This window comes from Leucoraja erinacea, chromosome 6 (genome assembly GCF_028641065.1).
Source record: "Leucoraja erinacea ecotype New England chromosome 6, Leri_hhj_1, whole genome shotgun sequence".
NCBI classification, from domain to species: Eukaryota; Metazoa; Chordata; class Chondrichthyes; order Rajiformes; family Rajidae; genus Leucoraja; species Leucoraja erinaceus.
In genome coordinates this window covers 44,530,606-44,554,287 of record NC_073382.1, presented here as the reverse complement: position 1 = coordinate 44,554,287, position 23,682 = coordinate 44,530,606, and the positions used below count along the sequence as shown (strand labels likewise).

The window sequence follows — 23,682 nt, the reverse complement described above, 5'->3', positions numbered from 1 at the left end:
TGGAGAGGGTGAGCAGTGAGAGTCTCACACAATTTCCTTCGGAGAGAGAACTTCTTCAATGTAGGCAGTAAAATGTAGTCATAAGAAATTGCAGATGCTAAGCCTCAGCCATAGTTGTCCCCACTTGCCTCAAGACATCAACCATCGTGCCAGTGCCCAAACAGTCAGCTACAGGGAGTCTCAACGATTTCCGCCCAGTGGCACTCACCCCTGTCATTGCAAAGTGCTTTGAGCGGCTGATCTTGGCTCACCTCAAAGCCTGCCTCCCCCCCACACTGGACCCCCATCAGTTTGCCTACCGGACCAACAGGTCTACAGAGGACGCCATATCGGCGGCCCTACACTCTGCCTTGACCCACCTGGACTACAACAACTCCTACATCAGGCTGCAGTCATACCCCCATCCATATAAATGGGACTGAGGTGGAGCGCGTCTCCAGCTATAAATTCCTCGGAGTACATATCTCGGAGGATTTGTCCTGGTCCCTCAACACCTCCAAGCTGATCAAAAAGGCACAGCAGCGCCTTTACTTCCTGAGGAGGCTCAAGAAAGCACACCTGTCCCCCCGGATCCTGACCAACTTTTACCACTGTACCATAGAGAGTATCCTGAGCACCTCCTTCACGGTATGGTACAGCAGCTGCACTGCTGCGGACAGGAAGGCACTACAACGGGTGGTGGAAACCGCGCAGCACATCATCGGTGCCCCGCTCCCTGCCATGGATGCCCTCCACCGAAAACGGTGTCTGAGACGGGCTGGGAAGATCATCAAAGACCCCTCACACCCTAACCATGGACTGTTTGCCCTCCTCCCATCAGGGAGGCAGTACAGGAGCCTCAGGTCACGTACTAGTAGGATGAGGAACAGCTTCTACAATAATACAATTACACTGCTGTACTCAGAGTCCCACCGATAGATTTCTCTGGTCCCTCCGTCCCCATTGTTTAATTATTCTGTATTTTTTTATTATTCTGGATCTTCTCTCTTTCTATTTTTTTTATTTCTTTATGCACAACTACTACAGACTGACGCAAAACTACATTTCGTTGTACTCATACTTGTATTTGTGCGATGACATTAAAGTTGAATTGAATTGAATTGAATATTCCAGATTAAAGACATGCCAAACCATCTGAACAATCAGATGTCAGATTATTTACTTTTACTGCAAAACAGAAAATGTCTCTCCAGCTACAGAAACTTGTAACCTCCAATAACAACATTTAAAAGACATCTGGACAGGTATGTGGATAGGAAAAGTAAAGAGGGATTTGGACCAAATGCAGAAACACTGAACCAGGTAAGACAGGGCATAGAAAATAGGTGCAGGAGTAGGCCATTCGAGCCTGCTCCGTCATTCAATATGATCATGGCTGATCATCTAACTCAGTATCCTGTACCTGCCTTCTCTCCATATCTCCTGATCCCTTTAGCCACAAGGGCCACATCTAACTCCCTCTTAAATATAGCCAATGAACTGGCCTCAACTACCTTCTGTGGCAGAGAATTCCAGATTCACCACTCTCTGTGTGAAAAATATTTTCCACATCTCGGTCCTAACATCTTGGTTGACATGGGTGAGTTGGGCTGAAGGGCCTGTTTCTGTGCTGTGTGACGTCAAACTCAAGGATAGATAAAAAGGTGATTTATGAATCATCAATACCCTCCTTTTATGAGTAAGAAGGAACTGCAGATTCTGGTTTAAACCGAAGATAGACACAAAAAGCTGCAGTAACTCAGCGGGACAGGCAGCATCTCTAGAAAGAAGGAATGTGTGACGTTTCGGGTCGAGACCACACCACGGGGTCTGACTGTGTTGGGTCCAACTGCTCCCCCCTCCTACAGGGAACCTCAGTCGCGATGGATCTTCCCCTTCTCCCTCTTTTAACCACATTACCCCAACCACACCCCCCCCCCCCCCAGTACAATAGACCACCACACGCCCCCCCTCTCTCTGAACCTCTTTATTTCTAACTGCCAGAGTGACAGCAACCGTCTCAACTTTTTCACTCCCTTTACCTACTCCAACCTCACCCCCTCGAAACGCACAACCCTCCACTCACTCTGCAGCAACCCTGCCATTATAGTTAAACCCGCCAACAAGGGAGGTGCCGTGGTAGTCTGGCGCGCTGACCTCTATCGGACCGAGACCAGGCGACAACTCTCAGACACCTCCTCCTACCTAGCCTTGGACTATGATCCCACAGATGAGCATCAGGCCTTAATCTCAAACACCATTACTGATTTCATCACTTCTGGCTGTCTGCCTTCCGCAGCCTCCAACCTTATCGTTTCCCAGCCCCACACAGCCCATTTTTACCTTCTCCCCAAAATCCACAAACATAACTGCCCTGGCAGTCCCATTGTTTCTGCCTGCTCCTGTTCCACGGAAATCATTTCCCACCTACCTCGACTACATCCTATCCCCCTGGTCAAATCTCTGCCGACCTATGTCCATGGTATCTGATATGCCCTTTGTCTCTTTAATGACTTCCGCTTTCTGAGCCCCCACTCCTTCATCTTTACTATGGACATCCAGTCACTCTACACCTTCATCCCCCACAAGGGCCTGCCCCCCCCGGTTCTTCCTCAACAGAACCATTCAATTTCCCTCTGCTAACACTCTACTCGGCTGGTCCTCACCCTCAACAACTTCTCCTTAGACGCCTCCCACTTCCTCCAAGACCAAGGCATAGCTATGCCTCCCTCTTTGTTGGAGTCTGAAGAAGTGTTTCAACCCAAAACATCACCCATTCTTTCTCTCCAGAGATGCTGCCTGGCCCGCCGAGTCACTCCTGATTTTTGTGTCTACCCTCCTTTTATGACCCGAGTTCTGCATCCATGTGGGTGAACCATCCTTTGTATGGGCCTACCAAGTTAACTAACTGCAGATCATTTTCAGCAGTTCATAAAATCATTCTAACAACTTCGAATTGTTAACAATAAATGTCTGTCTAGACAATCATGAACATATGCTTTGAATGATTAAAATTGGGGCAGCACAGTGAAGCAGGTAATAGAGCTACTGTCTCATATTGCCGGAGATCCTGACCTCATATGCTATCCGTGTGGAGTTTGCACGTTCTCCTTGTGACTGGGTGGGTTTGCTCCGTTTTCCTTCTAGATCCCAAAGACATGTGGGTTTGTAAGTTAATTGGCCTCTATAAATTGCACCTAGTGTGCAGGGAGTGGATGCAAAAGTGTGTTAAGATAGTACTGCTATGAACGGTGATTGATGATCGGTGTGGACACACGAGGTAAGAAAATAAAAAATAATTATGAACCTTCTAATGCCTTGTAGAGTACATTTGATGTAAATGTTTGCCTAAAAAAGGAATGAAATAACACAATTTACAACTAATGTACAAGGCATTAGAAGGTTCATAATCATTTTTTTATTTTCTTGCCCAGTGAGCTTTGAGCACCAACTTCAAGTGAAAGTAGACAAAAAATGCTGGAGAAACTGAGGGTGAGGCATCTATGGAGAAAAGGAGTAGGTGACATTTCAGGTCGAGACCCTTGGTGCATCTGCAGTTCCTTCTTAAAAACTTCAAGTGAAATTCATTTTTCATTTAAAAATAGAGGTTCTACTGCCATCTCTGGAGGAAATAAGAACAGGTGTCTAGTATGAGTACAGGCCTTGTGCAATAGCACCATCGGCAGTCTGAGGAACTAATAGCATATATAAAAATATCTACTGGAAAATAACACTGGAAGATTGCAATTGAATATAACTTAACATACCTGATATTTCTTCCTGAAATCTCACTACGTTGTTTTGTAAACAAGTTGCTTCCTAAATCCATACCAATTTTGTCACAAATTTGCACGTGAATTTTTCAAGTCAGGTTTGCAGAATAGTCCCCGAAATAGTTCTTATCCTGCCGACACAGTTGACCTTATGCTCTCCACTCTCATGGTCTGGCAGGTTGCAGCTACTTTTAGAGTCTCCAAGAATAAGTCATGGCTTATATACTTTTCATCAACTAAACTGATCTAAGTGTTGTTTTTTTGCTGACAGTATACAAAAAACATTATATCAAATGTTATGCTTAAGCTGATTACGCCCAGTTTAATGTGAACACCATAACTCTCATCTACTATCACATATCACATTATTTTAAGTACTCACCACAAATTTCATTTACCTTTTAATTACATTTCTCCCTCTTCCTTGCAACTGCCTGAGGCTATCCAAGATGTGCAAACAACAATTTAGCTTCTGCATCATTAAGTTTAGTTTGGGGATACAACAGCATGGAAACAAGCCCTTTGGCCCACCAATGCCATGCTGACCACCCATTCACACTAGTTCTGTTATTCCATTTTCTCATCCTCTCCCTACACACTGGGGGAAATTTACAGAGATTAAGTAACCTATAACCCACATGTATTTGGGATGTGGGAGGAATCTCACTTGGTTTCAGGGAGAATGTGCAATCTCCACACCCGAGAGCAGGATCAAACGTGGTCTCTGACGCTGAGGCAGCAACTCTACCAGCTGAACCACTGTGGAATTCTCTCTAAATCTATCTGCCTCACTCTCCCTAATAAAGACCAAACAATGTGTATGAAAGAACTGCAGATGCTGGTTTAAATCGAAGGTATACACAAACTGCTGGAGTAACTCAGCAGGACGGGCAGCATCTCTGGAGAGAGGGAATGGGTGACATTTTGGATCAAGGGTCTCAACCTGAAACGTCACTCATTCCTTCTCTCCAGAGATGCTGCCCATCCCGCTGAGTTACACCAGCATTTTGTGTCTACCTAAGGCCAAATAATTACCTTTTAAGACCTGCACAAGATCATCTCTCTCACTGCCTTGGTTATTCAATTGCTGGAATCCTTCTCCTTGTCTTCATTGCTTCTAGACTATTCCAATGCTCTCTAAACTGTCCTTACACCATCCATAAACATCTGATCTAAAACTTTGCAGTCTGTATTGTAATACATCAACTCTTATTCAATCATTGATACCATGCCGGTCATTATACACTGATTCCTGATCCAGCAAAATTTCAATTTCAGAATTCTTCCACTTGACTTCAATTTCTCTCGTATTTTTCTTGGTCTCTGGAAAACTTTCAGTCATTTAATAACCCTTTGAAATCACTGTACTTCACCAGTTATTTTATTGTAATCATTCCAGCACTGGTGAATCTGATACTGCAATAAGTTGCTTTGGGACATTTTCTTAGATTGAAGTGGTGAAATAATGCAAGCTGTGACCTTAAACTTTAAGTAATACCGTCGCAATGATACAACAACATAATTCGTATCATTGAGGGGGAGCAGGGAAGAAAACAAAAGTTAAAAGGGAGGAGTGAAATAAATGACAACAGGAGACATCCATGACAAAACGTCATTATTACGATTTTTAATGCTTAAAGCTGATTATGAACATATGCTATACATCTTTAAACAAATGAATCAAAATTTCATCGCTCTGTAAATAAATCCATTGTATACGATTTGGAGACCTTTCTCTACACGAACCTATTAATATTGTCGAAATATATTCACGTTGTTGCGAACAAGGCATGCACAGTGTGAACGTCTTGCATAGCAAGATGCATAACATATTAGCATCTAAACTCAATCTTCAAACACTTTTGAAAGGTTTTTGCATCGAACTACTTTGTTGAAGCCTCGATACTTTGGTGTTTTTTTCTCCAAGCTTGCAATGCCTTTCTCTCGACGTTTGGAGATGCTCTTGCCTCAGTTTTCCAGCAAAGTGGCACGAATCATAAAGTTCCTTCGGCTAAACTTTTATTAATGTTGTAGATATATATTTTTTTAAGCGTGCACGGTAATAGTGAACACGCCACCCGCTAGTTTCCATGTTTAGTCTTGTGTTTTGCTTCACACCCTGCTGCAATTCCTAGTTAACTCCCATGATTTACAGCGAGTGCAAGGTTGTTGGAGACCCCTCCCTTTTGTTTTGTTTTGTTTCGTGCCTCCCCCCCCTCACACACACATTTCTGCATATCAAAGAAAAGGTCTATGGGGAACTCACGTCGCTGCAGCGTCTCGGTGAAGGAGCGGTGCCGTCCACTTTACGCGTTGACAGCATCTCTCCCTCTCCATCCACCTCCCGTTGCCCCCTCTCACTCTCACCCTCCCGCCTCCTCCCATCGCCCTCGTTCATTGGTGCAGCCAGAGACAAATTGGCGCCATTTTGAAGCTTTCCGGGGGTAGGCGGCGGCGGCGGCGCTGAGGGCTGAGCTGAGGCGAGGCACTGGGCTCGGGATCGGGATCCGACACGGGTGAGTGCGGGAGGCGAGGGCTTTGTCGGAGAGTGAGATGAGGTGCTTTTTTATATATGTTGTATCCTACCTTTGATGTTCGATGGGCATAGTTTTGCAGGCAGTCGGCATGCTGAGGGACACGTTGCCCGAGTTTGCGGTGCGGGCGCAGCGGCGAATCGGCTCGGTTCTCCCTCCCCTCCCCTCCCTTCCCCTCCCCTGCTCGCCTGTCCTCCCGCCCGCTACTCCAACTCGCCTCCCCTGTCGTTTTGTTTCAGCGATCGGACAGACTGTCTGTCTCTCAGCCCATGGACACCGTGCCCAGGATCGCTTACTAAAAGCTCTCTGGATTCCGCTGGAAGCCATGGGGCGAGATGATTATGATTGCAGTGTGTGTGTAAGCGAGAGAGATTGAACATTTCTGTGTGGTTGATTGGTCTTTTTTACCCCCTAAAGGGTGAGTTTGCAGGGTTTCAATGGCCTGTTTTTCCTCTGGAGCTTGACGTATTTGCACTCCTCCACATATGTATACAACCCTCTTTTCGGCAAAAATATCACCGATTCCATTTAAAGTAATTAAGATCGAATTGTAGTCTAATTCTGTTGGTTTATATAATTGTGTTATCGTTACTGTGGGTGTTGGGTTCAATGTATAAAGTGATCAATAGTGAAGGGTAAATACTGTAAAGTAAAGCAGTGTTTATGTCTTTCATTTCCTACCTGCGACAAACAGCAGCGGCCGTGGATCTAGAATGGTTACAGGTTTTAATGCGCAAGTGTTTTTGCTGCTAAGAAGACCCAATTTATTTGTTTTCAATCGGATATCGTGTTTAACTTTTTTTAAACCAAACCTTAGAAATAGTTTTCAATGGTTCTTGTGCTCATTTCTACCTTTAATTACCAAAATAATTCGAGCTCTGGCATTTGTCAAGTATTTTTTAAACAGCATCTGATTTTTCTACATGTCAAACTATTTAAACTGACTGAATTCTAAATCGATTCCCCATATCTTAAGGCCCAATATATATTTTTCCCTCAAACTGAGGAATACAAATCTTTTTAGACCAGAGGAAAATAGGAAGTCTGTAAACAAATCAATCATCGCTGTTGAAATTGGATTTATTTGATATCTTGTGGAGGTGTAGGTTTTGTCCCCATATTTTCAAAACAGAAAGCTGTCAGTATGGTACTGTTTACCCCCCCCCCCCCCCCCCCCGCCCTCCCGTACCTTATCACAATGGAATATATATGGAGTTGAGGCAATCCTTGGCATAAGGCAGAAAAATATAGTTTTGGACCAGCTCCATTTAGCTGAATGGAGTCTTGGAAGACAATCTGTCTGTATTGTTTGAGCATGTATTTTTATTATTTTTTTTCTATAACATTTTGATTGCACAACCAGTATTCTGAAATACTGTAATTTAGTTTTTGAGGCCATAAATCAGATCAGATTCTCTCATTGAATGCTGGAGTGGTCTTGAGGGGGTGTATGATCTTCTCATTTCTTGTGTGCTTGTCTAAGTTAGGGGGTGGGTGGTGACAGTGGTCTTCTCATTCCCCTTTGTTTGATGTCTACATAAAGTATGAATATTTGGGTTTATCAAGTGTTGGAGTTAGATAAACTTTTGCTTTTCTTGCACAATATAATTAGAGATATAATTAGTAAGTTTGCAGAAGACAGAGTGATGTTAGTTGCAGTGTTGTTAATAGACAGGAGGATTGTCTTAAATTACAGAATGCTATTGATCAGTTGGTAAATTGGGCAGAGCAATGGTAGATGGAATTAAATCATGCTAAGTGGATGGACAGGAAAGCTTTGGAGGAATATGCACCAAATGTGGGCTGATGGGACTAGTATAGATGAGGCATCATGGTCGGCCAGGGCAATACACACATCCCAGTCTACATAGATGGTGCCGAAGTAGAGATGGTCGAAGTCTTCAAGTTCCTAGGCATACATATCAGTGGTTTGTCCTGGACCCGCCACATTGAAGCTGCGGCAAGAAAGCACACCAATACCTCTACTTCCTCGGGAAGTTCGGCACGTCCCCAACAACCCTCACCAACTTCTACAGATGTGCTGTACAAAGCATCTTATTGGGATACATCATAACCTGTTTTGGGAACAGCTCCATCCAAGACCACGAGCAATTGAAGAGAGTTGTGGACATAGCCTAGACCATCACACAAACCAGCCTCCTTTCCATTAACTCTATCTAAGCTTCACGCTGCTTCGGCAAGGCTGCCAACACGATTGAAGACCCGTCTTGCCCTGGTCACTCACTCTTCTCCCAGCAGACAAGAGGTACAGAAGTTTGAAAACGATTCAGCAGCAGTTTCTTCCCAGCTGTTACCAAGTAACTGAACGCTCCTGTCGTCAGCTAGAGTGCAGTTTTGACCGCCCATCTACCTCTTAATCGGACTTTATCGGGTGTCAGTGTTGTAACTTGCACTGTATGTTGCATCCTTTATCTGTGGATGACTTGCTTGTAAAAATGTATACTCGTCTTTGATTGGATAGCATGCAAACAAAAGCTTTTCACTATTCCTCAGTACACTTGACAATTATAAAAAAATAAAAAAACGATATTGGGTGGAAGGGCCTGTTTCCATGCTGTATATGTATAATGGTGTATTTTGAGAAATGTTATAACTTGTTCTATGAAAGTCAGTGTCAAGGGATGTTTTGAGGAACAGAGGGGGTAGGCCATGATGTGCAAGTCCTTGTATCTCTAAATGTGGATGCACAGGTAAATAAGATAGTGTAAAAGGCATATGGGATGCCAGCCTTCATTAGTTGTGGCATAGAATATAAGGTCATGGTCCAACTTTAGAAAATGTTATGTTCTTTAAGTTCTCCATGCAGTTCTGGTTGTACCACTGCAGGAAGGATGTAAATGCACTGGAGTAGACTCAGGAGATTTACCAGGATGTAGGCTGGGGTGGAGTGCTTCAGTTACGTGGAGGGATTGGGTAGGTTAAGTGCTTTCCTTTGGCATGGAGGAGGCTGAGAGAAGACTTAATCAAAATTGAGGGACATGGGTTGGTTCCATTGTGAGAATTATTCTCCATACCGAGATGTAAAACCAGAGGGGATTGGTGGAAGGTGAGAAGTAAGTGTTAGGATCTGAGGAAACATTGTTTTGCCCAAAAGGTGAATGAAAGACGTGGGGGTAGGTGCCCTCGCAACTTTTAAGTATCTTGATAAGCACTTCAATTGCTAGTCAATGGAATTATGACATAAGCGTGCTTGACAGCTCTTTGCTGTGCTTATGTGTCTATAATATAATTCAACACCACCAAAGAGGAAAGTGCCCATCCACAGTAAATGTTCCTAATTTCAGCTGATTTGTAGTATGACTGTCTGTTTGTCAGTGGTAAACCCTTTGCTTCTGGGATGTAAAGTATAAGTTTGGGCCTTACATCACTACTTAATTCACAGCAGAGATTTTTGATTTATGATACAAGCCCAGTTCCATGTTTCCTTTTGTTGTATCTAAATTAATTGCTGCATTTGCCAAGGCAGTAACTATAACAACTATGCAGAAGTAGCTTCAGTGTAGTGTAACATGTGTGACAAGAAGTGTAACAGGTTTGTGATGTTCTAAGAATATGAACGGTGATTTGGAAGTTTGTTTTCTGCATTCTTGCATAGTGAATTTTGGTTTTCCAGGAATTTGATAATAAATTGGTCAAAATTCATTGACCTCCTTCGCATCTGTTTGAAGACACCTTTCATATTACCTTTTGATGATGGGTATATTCAAACTCAAATTTTCCACTTGAAAACATTTGATTTGGTTTTCCATACCTTGAATTGCGACTAATGTTTCCTGGCAGAAGGAATTTACTTCTGATATCTAGCTAATAGCCAATGAAGAATGCAGATTTATTTTGGTGGCAATACAATTTGTGGAACTGAATGTGTTGACCTAAACATGAAAGGACCACTATCTAAAGGCCTATTCAAGTATATAGATAAAATGGTACAATGGCATGTAAATATTGGTGTCATTATAGCATCTAATTTTCAACCTTTCCTGTTTTGGTCACCATGTGAATGGTGACAACTAAACTGTTTAGAATTTTACTTTGATCTTTTCAATATTTAATAATTGATTGTAATCCTGCAACTAGCTTTTATAAAAAGCAAAACTTAACCACACATGAATTGGGTAAGGGGAATCTGTATAGTCTTGAATACTTGATATTTGTCTTTATAGCCTAATATTGATTTATTAATAACATACTGCAGATGCTGGAAATCTGAACCATAGCCAACACAGGCACAATACACAGAAGGAAAATTAAATGTGCCTCATGTAAGGATTCAAGTTTGCTTAACAAAAACTACCATTTTAGTGGTAAAGTTTGAGGGCCGACAGTTACCTGAGGTTTAAAATGCACCAAAAATAACTTGCCGTATAAATCTCAAAAATTTGCATTCATGCAGTACCTTTTTAATTAAGTAATGGGTCCCATGGTGTCTTGCAGGAACATGACATTATTTCAAGGCAGAAGTCAGTTTAAGAAGTGCTTTTGAAGGACAAGGTACAGAATACAACAGATTTAAGGGGAGCCAGTGCTTGGGCAATAGAAGGTGTGTGCTTATAAATAAAGCATTTAAAAGTAAGGGTGCATGAGATCAGAATTGGAAGTGTATTCATGCATTGAAGGGTAGGAAAAGTGTACAAAATTAAGGAGGGGTAAAGCCATGAAGGAACTGGCTTATATGGATGAACATTTTAAATTTGAGGTGTTACTTAATATGAATCCAGTGTAGGTCAGTGAACATAGATGAGGATGGAATGAGACTTGGTGTGAAGTAAGATACCAATTAAAATAGTTTTAGTGAGCTGATGTTAATATATTTATTTTGGATTTAATATTACAGAAAATATTTTGGAATGGTGCATGACTAATTTGAGTACGTTTAGCAAGTGTAGCTTGCTTTGGAAGAAGGTATGCTTAAGTTGTACAAGAAGTTGGTGAAGCACCTTTGGAGTATTGTGGGGATACATGGAACTGCAGATGCTGGTTTGCAGAAAAGGCACAAAGTACTAGAGTAACTCAGTAACAAGTAACTCAGCAGGTACCACCTCTGCAAAACATGGATGGGTGACTTTTAGGATCAGGACCTTTCTTTAGGCTGATTGATTGTTGTAGGGATAAGAAAGTTGGAACAGAGATGGGGCAAGATTGAAGCCTGGCGAGTAATAGACATAAAATGCTGGAATAACAGCATCTCTGGAGAGAAGGAATGTGCAATGTTTTGGGTCGGCCCTTTTTCAGACCACCTTAAGGGTCACTCATTCCTTCTTTTCAGAGATGCTGCCTGTCCCGCTGAGTTACTGCAGCATTTTGTGACTATCTTCAGTTTAAACCAGCATCTGCAGTTACTTCATACACACCTGAAGAGTGATAGCTAGATACAGGTGACTTGGGGGGTATACAGGGATTTGTTTGACAAAGGACAATGAAATAATACAAAGTGTAAATTATGAAGCTTGTGTAAGGAATATTGGCGTGTATTTTTTTGGTGGGGATCAAAAGCTGGAAGAGAGGTTCTGGTGAGTGACGGGGCACAAAGTTGTATTCCTTCCTCTGGCTTCACAATTCGCACTTCTATGCTTATCTCACACTTTGTGCCTGACCTTTCCTTGACCTTTGTCCAACCATCTGTCTATCAAAAAACTTCCCTCACCTGTAACCACCCATCACTTGCCTCGCTTTCTTCTATCCTCGCCTTTCTTCCAGATTTCGGTTGGAATCAGTCAGTCAGTCGGAAGAAGGGTCTCACCCGAAACGTCGGCTATCCATGTTCTCGAGAGATGCTGCCTGACCTGCTGAGTTCCTCCAGCACTCCTTATTGGACTATTGAGTTCAGTTTTGGTCACATTGCTATGGGATGGATGTCATTAAGCAAGAAAGTGCAGAGAAGATTTACGTGGATGTTGCCAGGACTTGAGGGCCTGAGCTATAAGGACAGGTTGGGCAGGCTAAGATTATTCATTGTAGTGCAAGAATCTGAGGGCTGAGCTTGTAGAAGTGTATAAAATAATGAGGAGAATTGATCGGTGAATGCACAGGGTCTATTTACCTAGGGTAGGGAAATCAAGCTCTGGAGAACTTTGGTTTGAGATGAGAGGGGCAAGATTTAATAGGTACCTGAGGGGTAACTTTTTCACTCTGGGTGGTAGGTAAATGGAATGAGTTACCAGTGGAGGCAATTGAGACAGGTACCAGATCACTATCTCAAAGGTTTTTGGACTGGTACATGATCGAAAATATTTTGAGGGATATGGGTCAAACGCAGGCAAATTGAACTAATTTAGATGAGGCATCTTGGACGACATGGGGAAGTTGGCTTGAGTGTCATGTTCCCAGGTACATTCAACCCATGGATAAGTTTGGGGGAAAGAGGGGAAAGACAGATTTTGCCTACATAAAGCTAGTTTCAGTATCCTTGTAGGGTGGTTTGCTTGTGCTTTAACTAAGAAAAAACAAAGAACATGCCAGCAGCTCAGGCAACACGTGTGGAAAGAGAAAACCGTTAAAGTTGAGGATCGGTACTATAGAAACATAGAAAATTGATGCAGGAGTAGGCCATTCGGCCCTTCGAACCAGCACTGCCATTCAATATGATCATGGCTGATCATCCAAAATCAGTACCCCATTCCTGCTTTTTCCCCATATCCTTTGATTCCCCTAACCCTAAGAGCTAAATCTAATTTTCTTGAGAACATCCAGTGAATTAGTCTCCACTGCCTTCTGTGGCAGAGAATTCCACAGATTCACAACTCTTTGGGTGAAAAAGTTTTTCCTCATCTCAGTCCTCAATGGCCTAACCATTCTTAAACTGTGACTCCTGGTTCTGGACTTCCCAAAACATCGGCACCACTGCATCTATCTACCCTGTCCAATCCTCTAAGAATTTTATATTTCTATAAGATCCCCTCGCATCCTTCTAAATTCCAACTAATACAAGCCCAGTCGACCCATTCTTTCATCATACGTCAATCCCGCCATTTGGGAATTAACCTGGTGAACCTACGCTGCTCTCCCTCAATAGCAATAATGTCCTTCCTCAAATTAGGAGAACAAAATTGCACACAATACTCCAGGTGCGGTCTCACCAGGCCCCTGTATAACTGCAATGGGGCCTCCTTGCTCCTAAACTCAAATCCTCTTGTAATGAAGGCCAAGATGCAGATACAGTAGGCTTTCTTCACTGCCTGCTGTACCTGCATGCTTACTTTCAATGACTGATGTACAAGCACACCCAGGTCTCATTGCACCTTCCCGTGTCCTAATTTGACACCATTCTGATAATAATCTGCCTTTCTGTTCTTGCCACCAAAGTGGATAACCTCACATTCATCCACATTATACTGTATCTGCCATGCTTCTGCCCACTCACCCAACCTATCCAAGTCACTATGCAACCTCCTAGCATCCTCCTTGCAGTTCACACTGCCACCCAGATTTGTTTAATCTGCAAATTTAGAGATATTACATTTAATTCCCTCATTTAAATTGATAATATTTATTGTATTGAGCACCTTGCTGGGATACTATAGGCTGCCAACTAGTGGGAAGGATATTGTGGAACAAATTTGCAGGGAAATCACAGAAATGTGCAAAAGACATAGGGTAGTGATAGTGGGGGACTTTCAGTTGTTGAGATACAGACTAAGGTAGCAGTAATGCAAGTAGGAAATACAGGGAAAAGGTTAGAAGCGTGTGCTGGATCAACATTTTTCTGGCGCAGTGAGGGGTTTGCTGTACTATATTCTGGGAAATGAGCTAAGTAAGTGGAGCAAGCGGACAATGTAAAGGAAACGGGGACCATATTATATTTTGAATAGCTGTGGAAACAGATATAGAACACTAAAAGAAAGGCAATCACATTGGGATGAGAAGAGATCTAGCCTGGATAAATTAGAATCAAGCAGAATCAAAACCACAATTGAACTATGTGAGAGATTTAAGGTGGAAATGTTTAAATGATAGCGTGGTTACAATTGCTTAAGTTGATGCCCATTAACACGTGGTAATCAGGATAATTTAAGGGGTACCAAAGGGAGGTGTAAAAGGGAGAATGGGAGAACTGGCAGCTGACATCAAGGGAATGGCAAAGTATTTTGTAGGCACATGCACGGATGTCGTCTTGGAAGGGAAGTGTGGCTAATCAGACAGCAAAAACAGCTTTTACTTATTGCAGTAAATATAGCTGAGGAATTAAATGTGTCTGTACTGTTTACTAAGGAAGAAGACTCTTCTGGAGTTCTGCTAACAGAAGATGTAGTGAGATGCTGGATGAGCGTAAAACATAAACTGAAAAAGCTGGTTGCACTTAATGCGGATAAGACACTTCGTTTAATGGGATGCCGCTTTGGTTGATGAGGGGAAAAAGATGACATTTGACAGGTTCTGATATACTTAGAGATGTTTGTTGATTCAGGAGATGACAAAAACAACACATTAAAAAAAAAAATAGGGTGCAAGGGTGAATCTAATAACTGTTGTGCATTATGTTTAACATCTGAAGAAAGTTCAAAAAACACTAATCAGTGAGAATCAGCAGTCCCTTTAATAAAAAATCTACATTATGGGGTCTGGACATTGCCCCTGCACCGAGTGGCTTGCAAGGTCATTTGCCAATCAACTACATATTGGAGCTTGTATAGACATTTTTCGTACTGATGGAAGCTTTGCATCTTTCGGTCATTAGTGAATCGTATGGATTTTTATGATTATCTGGTAGTTTATTTTGCAGTCGTCATTTCTAAGATTATTTATTACTTTTGCAAACCATATTCCAGATTATTAATGTCAATTTAAATTCCACAGCTGCAATGGTGTGATTCTGGACTTGGCTCCCTTGATCGTCACACAGGCTTCTGGATTCCTAGTCTGATAACATAATCACTCTGATGCTGGACTGGGAGAATTTCTTGGATGCACAGAGAGGGCCAATAAAGGAAAAATTGCTATGGACTTCCAAGTGGCATTTGGTAAAGTTCTACCAAATAGGCTTGTTCTCAAAATTGAATTTCATGCAATAAAAGTGTTTAAATTGGTTAAGTAATGGGAAACAGAGAACAAAAGTTGTTTTTTTGAGCTGGATGAAATTGTATGGTGCAATTTCTCAAGGGGTTCTACAATCGCTGATTGTCTTCAAGGACTTGAACGCCGTAGGTACAATTTTCAAATTTGAAGGTTTATAGATTGTAAAAAGGATAGCAATAAGACTTTAAAGTTACAGATGGGTTGTTGCAGTGAGCGGTGAAATGTCAGTTTAAATTTAATGATGAGAAATGTTCAGTGTTATATTTTGTTGGAAATACCAAATGAAAAGAGATGTTATATATTAGAATGCTTTTCTTAAGATATATGAGCAGAAAAATTGCAAGGCAGATGTACATTGTTTGTTATAAGTGGGAGGGCTAACTGAGGAAGGCATGGGATCTGTATAAATGGAGCCATGCAGTACAGGAAGTCATGATGAACCTTTGATAACACACTGGTTCCACAACTGGAGTATCATTTCCAATTCTGAGTGCCATACTTTATGTAAGATGTGAAGGCTTTTCTGAGGCTTCGAAATTTGCAATTGTGGATCCAGATATGAGGAATAAATCTGTGTGAATAAGTGGGGGAGGCTCAAGAGGCTCATTCATGGAACAATGAAGGTTGCAGACTTGCCTGATGAGTTTGTTTGAAAACCATGACGGGTACTGACAGGATGGTGGAAAGCTCAAGGGTCAAGGGAATACTTGATAAAGGTGATTACAAAGGAGTCAAAACAAAAATATTTTTTTAATGTGGTGAATGCTTTGAATATGACAAACATTGCCAGAAAGGTTGATGACAGCAGATTTAATTGTTGCATTTGAATAAGAATTGAAAAGGACAGAATTTGATGAGTTTGAGAACCAGCTGGATTTTCTTTCATTGAGCTCGGGTGGACTTGATGGACTAAAGGGCCTGTCCCACTTTGCGATTTAAATTTTTATTTATTTATTTATTTTTTGGCGTCATATCAGTGTCGCCAAAAGATTTTGAACATTTCAAAATTCAGCAGCAACAAAAAAATAAAAGTTGTGACTCTTGGAAAAAACACCGTGCGCCATACGTCGTCACGCTGCGTGTTTTTTCTTGACCTGATACGTCAGTTAATGATGCCGGCAGTCGCCGAAAAAATCGGCAAGTGGGACAGGCTCTTGAATGTTTTCCTTCTGTGCTTTAACCATTTTCTGATATCAATCCTGGTGCCAGGTGGCTTTGTGTATTCAGAAATGTCATTATACTCAAAGCAGCAGGATGGCCAAAGATTAACAGGAGATAATCAACCAAGCTTGACACTTTTCTTGAAGTGTTTTTCACTGTTCCAGTGCAGAACACCCAGTCAATTTGCAGACAGCAAGGTTTTGCAAACAGCAATATGATTATTATTAATGTTGTCCAGCGCAACAGGAACTAATATTTGCTGCCTTTTGCATCTTGTTATGGTTGTGAAATAAAATCTTGTGATATTATTAATATGATCTTATCTAAATCTTTGTGAAGGAAAGAACTGCAGATGATGGTTTACACTGAAGATAGACACAAAATACTGGAATAACTCAGCGGGCCAAACAGCCCGTCTGAAGAGGAGTCTCAACCTGAAACGTCGCCCATGCCATCTCTCCGGAGATGCTGCTTGTCCTGCCGAGTTATCCCAGCATTTTAGGTCTATCTTAATGTACAACTTTGGTGTCGTATTTAATATCTTAATATCTTTAATATATCGTATTTGGTATCTTAATGTACAACTTTGGTATTTAGTCAAGCATTGTCCTGAGTTTTAGTATTTTCATTCATATCTTTAGTGTACATGTCCTTTACATGTTTGGGAAAATGTCATTAAAGAGAATTCAACTATTGTAAATAAGTTGAAATGGAAGGCACATTTGCTTAATAATAAGTAATTGAGAATATCAGGAATTGGTTTGGAACAGGATATTCTGTTTTTCAGGTGGCTCATGGTAGAATATTGAAGTAAGCTGGCCTTTTACAGATTGTACAGATTCAGATTGTCCCCAGTTTAATTGATACTGCGAGAATTCAATTAACTTGTTTACTTCAGAGTGAATATTGTAACAGCATGTTAATTAAATGCAATGCTGGTGTGAAGGTTTTTATGTAAATGCAGTATTAGAAAGATTCAATTTATTTTGATTTTTGTCATTCTGTTTATGTTGTGTTGTAAAATGCTTTTTACATGATTTGAGATTTTGGGTATACAGGTGCACAACCTTTTATCCGAAAGCCTTGGGACCAGACACTTGTCGGATTTCGAACATTTTCGGATTTCCGAATGCAAGATTTTTAGCGTAGATTAGGTAGGTAGCGCGGGCGGCTTGAAAAGTCTGGAGCGGCTGCCTCCTCCCCGGAGACTGGGGAATCATTGTAAATCATTGCATGAATGTTAGTCAGTTAGTTTGGAGGGATTTTATGTGGTGGTGGTGGTGGGGTGGGTGGGTGAAGGGGTAAACTTTAATTCTTAGTCCCCTACCTGGTCGGCGACTCCCAACATCGCGGAGCTGGGGGCTCCGTCCAGCCGCGGGCGGCGCCGGTTGGAGCTCCGACCCCGGCAACTCTGCCCCTGGCTGCGCGGCGCTCCAAATCCAGTGCCGCCAGCGGCCGGATGCCCGCAGCCCCAGCTCCGCGAATGTTGTGTGTCGGCGGCGGCCACAGCGCTCCGGAGCTTACCGAACGGCGACCCGGTAAGGCATTGCCCGCTCCCCGCTAGTATCCCAGCGCTGCGACGCCGCCGACTCCCTACATTCGCGGAGCTGGGGCTGCGGGCGTCCGGCGCTGGATTTGGAGCGCCGCGCAGCCAGGGGCAGAGTTGCCGGGGTCGGAGCTACAACCGGCGTCGCCCGCGGCTGGACGCCCGCAGCCCCAGCTGGGAGTTGGTGGCCACAGCGCTGCGGAGCTTACTGCACGGCGACCCGGTAAGGCATTGACCGCTCCCCCGCCTCTCCGACCAGGTAGGGGACTAAGAATTAAAGTTTACCCCTTCACCCCCCCCCCCCCCCCCCCCCCCCCCCCCATAACATAAAGGCCTCCAAACTAACTGAGTAACATTTAAGCAATGATTTACAGATGTTTAAGTGTCTCCCCGGTCTCCGGGGAGGAGGCAGCCGCTACAGTAGTACAGACCTGGGTTGACCGTGGGTCGTTTCGGGTCAAGTTTGGCGCCAAACGGCAGCTTTGGTGTGCAGACGACATCCTGGGAAAAATGGCCGGTTTTCGGAGTTTTTCGGTTTCCGGTACACCGGACAAAAGGTGTGCACCTGTATTGAAACTATGTAATATGTGGACTTAACAATTTACCTAAAGTTTGGATGAAAAAGTAAGGTGTTTCCAAATAGTTAATTTGGAATACAATCTTTTTAATGGAGCAGCCAAAATGTTTTATGATGTAAAATGGAGTGATTTCATCAAAATTGTATTTTGTTTATTGCGACAATTCAGATGAGCTAAAGTGTTGTTTTGAATAAAGCTGATTTATTGATTACATTTATTTTTGCAATTGTCATCATTGGTGTCATTCACCCACATGGATGTAATTTGCACCATGGGTGGTCTGGGTTTATTAATGTCATGTGCACTGAGGGACAGTTGGAAAAACTTTAGTTTTACTTGCTGTATAGGCAAATTGTACCAGACATGTGTGCATTCATTTCTACACAACCACAAAGGCAGTGCAAAAAAGAGAAATAAAACAGTTTTAAAGGAAGATTGTTAGATTAGAGATATGCTGTTAGCATATGCAAGATCTGTTCAAGAGTCTGAAAACAACAGGGAAAAGGCTGTTCTTGATTTTTGATGGTATGTGCTTTCAAGCTTTTGTATCTTCTGCCTGGTGGGAGAGAAGAGAATGATTGGGTGTAAGTTGTCCTTAATTATGTTACTGTTTTTTTTAACCGCAGCATGATTTTGATGGGGTGGGCGGCAGAAGGGTAGACTGTTTTGCTGCATCTACAACTCTGCTATTTCTTGCGGTCTTTGGCAGAGCAGCTGCCATACTATTTGTGATGCATCCCAATGGGGTGCTTTCTACAGCACATCTGTAGAAATCGGTAAGAGCCATTGGAAGCATGTCATACCTTCTTGGTCTTCTGAGAAAGTAAGAGTGTTGGTGTGCTTGTTTAGTTGCTGTGATTCAATCATGTCAAATTGTCGGTGATATTTACACTTAGGCTGCCTGAAGCCACTGACCATCTCCACCATCACCATTGATGCAGGGTGGCTTGTGTATCTTACCTTGTTTCCTGAAGTTGATGACCAGCTCCTTCATTTTGCTGATATAGACTGAGGTAATTGTCTTAACACCATGCTACTAAGATCTCTCTCTTTCCTGTACTCCGCCTTGTAATTGTTCTATATCTGGCCCAATATGACCGTAGAGTTGGAGCAGAATATGGGTTTATAGGGAGTATAGTAAGGGGCTGAGAATGCAGACTTGAGGGGACTTGTGCGAATTATCAATGAGGATGTTTTGTTGCTTATACAGTGCCCTCCATAATGTCTGGGACAAAGACCTATCATGAAATGAAATGAAAATGATTCAATTTATTGTCATTGTCAGTGTACAGTACAGAGACAACGAAATGCATTTTTAGCATCTCCCTTGAAAGGGAGACACAGGGCGTCGCGGTGTGCCCGCGCCTGCCGCCGTACATTCCATTACAGGCAAAGGTGGGTGAAGTGTCTTGCCCAAGGACATAACGACAGTATGCACTCCAAGCGGGATTTGAACCGGCTACCTTCCGGTCGCCAGCCGAACTCTTAGCCCATTGTGCTATCTGTCGCCTCGAATCATTTACTTATTTGCCTCTGTACTCCACAATTTGAAATTTGTAATAGAAAAAAAATCACATGTGGTTAAAGTGCACATTGTCAGATTTTATTAAAGGGTTTTTTAATACATTTTGTATTCACCATGTAGAAATTACAGCTGTGTTTATACATAGTGTGTCCCCCCCTCCCATTTCAGGGCACCATAATGTTTGGGACACATGGCTTCACAGGTGTTTGTAATTACTCAGGTGTGTTTAAATGCCTCCTTAATGCAGGTAAGAGAGCTCTCAGCACTTTCCTCCAGCCTTTCCATCATCGTTGGAAACTTTTATTGCTGTTTATCAACATGAGGACCGAAGATGTGCCAATGAAAGTCAAAGAAGCCATTATGAAACTGAGAAACAAGAATAAAAACTGTTAAGAGACATCAGCCAAACCTTAGGCTTACCAAAATCAACTGTTTGGAACATCATTAAGAAGAAAGACTAATCGCAAAGGGACTGGCAGGCCAAGAAAGACCTCCGCAGCCGCAGCTGATGACAGAAGCATTCTCTCTATAATAAAGAAATATCCCCAAACTCCTGACGACAGATCAGAAACGCTCTTCAGGAGTCGGGTGTGGATTTGTCAATGTCCGCAGAAGACTTCATGAACAAAAATACAGAGGCTACACTGCAAGATGCAAAACATTGGTTAGCCACAAAAATAAGATGGTCAGGTTACAGTTTGCCAAGAAGTACTTAAAAGAACAACCACAGTTCTGGAAAAAAGGTCTTGTGGACAGAAGAGACTAAGATTAAATTACAGTGAATTCAGAAAGTATTCAGACTCCTTCACTTTCCCTACATTTTGTTACGTTACAGCCTTATTCTAAAATGGATTAAATAGTTTTATTATCAATCTACACACAATACCCCATAATAAAAAAGCGAAAACAGGTGTTTAGAATTTTTTCCAAAGTAATTTAAAAAGCAATCTGAAACAAGTGGGACCCGTTGGGTCCCGTTCCCCAACACGGGGGACGACTGCGGCATCACAGAGGCCTGGTCCCTGAACGCAATATTCCACCACTCACCCATAGGTCCCAATACCCGCCACTCCCTAGAAGGGGGGGGGGGGGGGGGTAGAGAGGGAGGGCTGGGTAGAGTAGAGATGGGGGGGAAGGGGGAGGGGAGGGGGGGAGGGGATGGAGAGGGAGGTGGAGGGAGTAGAGCGGGAGGGGGGGTGGAGAGGGGCAGAGAGGGAGGGGGGTAGAGACCCTACCCCATCTCCCTCCTCATCTCTCTCATCCTCGTCCCCCATTCCCTGTCCCAGGGCCTACCCAGGTCGTAGAGCAGCGCCAGGGCCTGGACAGCTTGAGAGCCCATTGTGATTGGTGCACTGTGAGAGGCATTGTGACATCATCACTGGACGCTTTCTGAGAAAACGGTTTTGGCTATTTTTTAAATTTAAAATCATGAATAACTTTGGAAATACAGGTCGGAATGCGATGGGAAGATGTTTATCGCTTAGACGGGGAAAATGTGAGTGGAATGTGAAAATGGGAAGGCTGTGGCCTAGCGTTCGGAAGACGATAGGAAAACGCAGAGCAGAGTAACACATTGCCAGCACAAAGAGTTTTAGTAATATAGATAGCGCATTTACATAAGTATTCAGACCCTTTACTCAGTACCCTGAGGTACCTTTGGCAGCGATTACAGCCTCAAGTCTTCTTGGGTATGATGCTACAAGCTTGGCGCACCTGTATTTGGGTAATTTCTCCCATTCTCTGCAGATCCTCTTGAGCTCTGTCAGGTTGGATGTGGAGTGTCGATGCACAGCTATTTTCAGGCCCCTCCAGAGATGTTCGATTGGGTACAAGTCCGGGCTCTGGCTGGGCCACTCAATGACATTCACAGACTTGTCATGAAACCACACCTGCGTTGTCTTGGCAGTGTGCTTAGGGTCGTTGTCCTGTTGGAAGGTGAACTTCTGCCCCAGTCTGAGGTCCAGAACGCTCTGGAGCAGGTTTTCATCAAGGATCTCTCTGTACTTTGCTCCGTTCATCTTTCGCACGATTCAGACTAGTCTCCCAGTTCCTGCCGCTGAAAAACATCCCCACAGCATGATGCTGCAACCAACATGCTTCACCGTAGGTGTAGTATTGGCCAGGTGATGAGTGGTGCCTGGTTTCCACCAGACGTGACGCTTGGCATTCAGGCCAAAGAGTTCAATCTTGGTTTCATCAGACCAGAGAATTTGCTTTGCATGGTCTGAGAATCCTTTAGGTGCCTTTTGGCAAACTCCAAGCGAGCTGTCATGTGCCTTCTACTGAGGAGTGGCATCTGGCTGGCCACTCTACCATAAAGGCCTCATTGGTGGAAAGTGCTGCAGATATTGTTGTCCTTCTGGAAGGTTCTCCCATCTCTACAGAGGAACTCTGGAGCTCTGTCAGAGTGACCATCAGCTTCTTGGTCACCTCCCTGACCAAGGCGTTTCTCCCCTGATTGATCAGTTTAGCCGAGCGGCCAGCTCTATGAAGTCCTGGTGGTTCCATAGTTCATCCATTTAAGGAGGCCACTGTGCTCTTTGGGACGTGCAATGCTGCAGAAATTGTTTTATACCCTTCCCCAGATCTGTGTCTCGACACAATCCTGTCTCGGAGGTCAACGGACAATTCCATCATCATAATGGCTTGGTTTTTGGTCTGACATACACTGCCAACTGTGGGACCTTATATAGACAGGTGTGTGCCTTTCCAAATCATGTCCAATCAATTTAATTTACCACTGGTGGACTTCAATCAAGTTGTAGAAACAATTCAAGGATAATCAAAGGAAACAGGATGAACCTAAGCTCAATTTTGAGTGTTATAGCAAAGGGTCTGAATACTTATGTAAATGTGATATTTCTGTTATTTCTTTTTAATTACGTTGCAAAAATTTCTAAACACCCGTTTTCACTTCTTCATTCTGGGGTATTGTGTGAAGATTGACGATTTAAAAAAAATAATAATAATTTAATCAATTTTAAAATAAAGCTGTAACGTAACAAAATGGAAAAAGTGGTTTGAATACTTTCTGAATGGACTGTTTATCAGAGTGATGGCAAGAGCAAAGTATGGAGGAGAGAAGGAACTGCCCAAGTTCCTAAGCATACCACTTCACCTGTGAAACATGGTGGTGGGGGTGTTATGGCCTGGGCATGTATGGCTGCTGTAGGTACTGATTCGCTTATCTTCATTGATGATACAACTGCTGATGGTAGTAGCATAATGAATTCTGAAGTGTATAGACACATCCTATCTGCTCAAGTTCAAACACATGCCTCAAAGCTTATTTTCCGGCGGTTCATTCTACAGCAAGACAATTATCCCAAACATAATGCAAAAGCAACAAAGGAGTTTTTCAAAGCCAAAAAATGGTCAATTCTTGAGTGGCCAAGTCAATCACCTGATCGGAACCAAATTGAGCATGCCTTTTATATGCTGAAGAGAAAACCTAAGGGGACTAGCCCCCAAAACAAGCATAAGCTAAAGATGGCTGCAATACAGACTTGGCAGAGCATCACCAGAGAAGACACCCAGCAATTGGTGATGTCCA

General features: G+C 42.9%; 1 protein-coding gene across 5 annotated transcripts in view; it reads left to right on the top strand.

Moving 5' to 3' along the window:
- Window positions 1–5,953: 5,953 nt before the first annotated feature.
- The window catches only part of pds5b (PDS5 cohesin associated factor B), a 153,574-nt gene continuing 135,845 nt past the window's right edge, over window positions 5,954–23,682 (top strand). For 2 of the 5 annotated variants that reach the window (XM_055636850.1, XM_055636854.1), the window contains exon 1: window positions 5,954–6,268. The gene's annotated coding sequence lies outside the window, so the exon portion shown is untranslated. Of the gene's footprint in view, window positions 6,269–6,525; window positions 6,705–15,100; window positions 15,265–23,682 lie in introns of all 5 variants that reach the window. The other 3 variants (XM_055636852.1, XM_055636851.1, XM_055636853.1) reach the window with 3 other exon arrangements.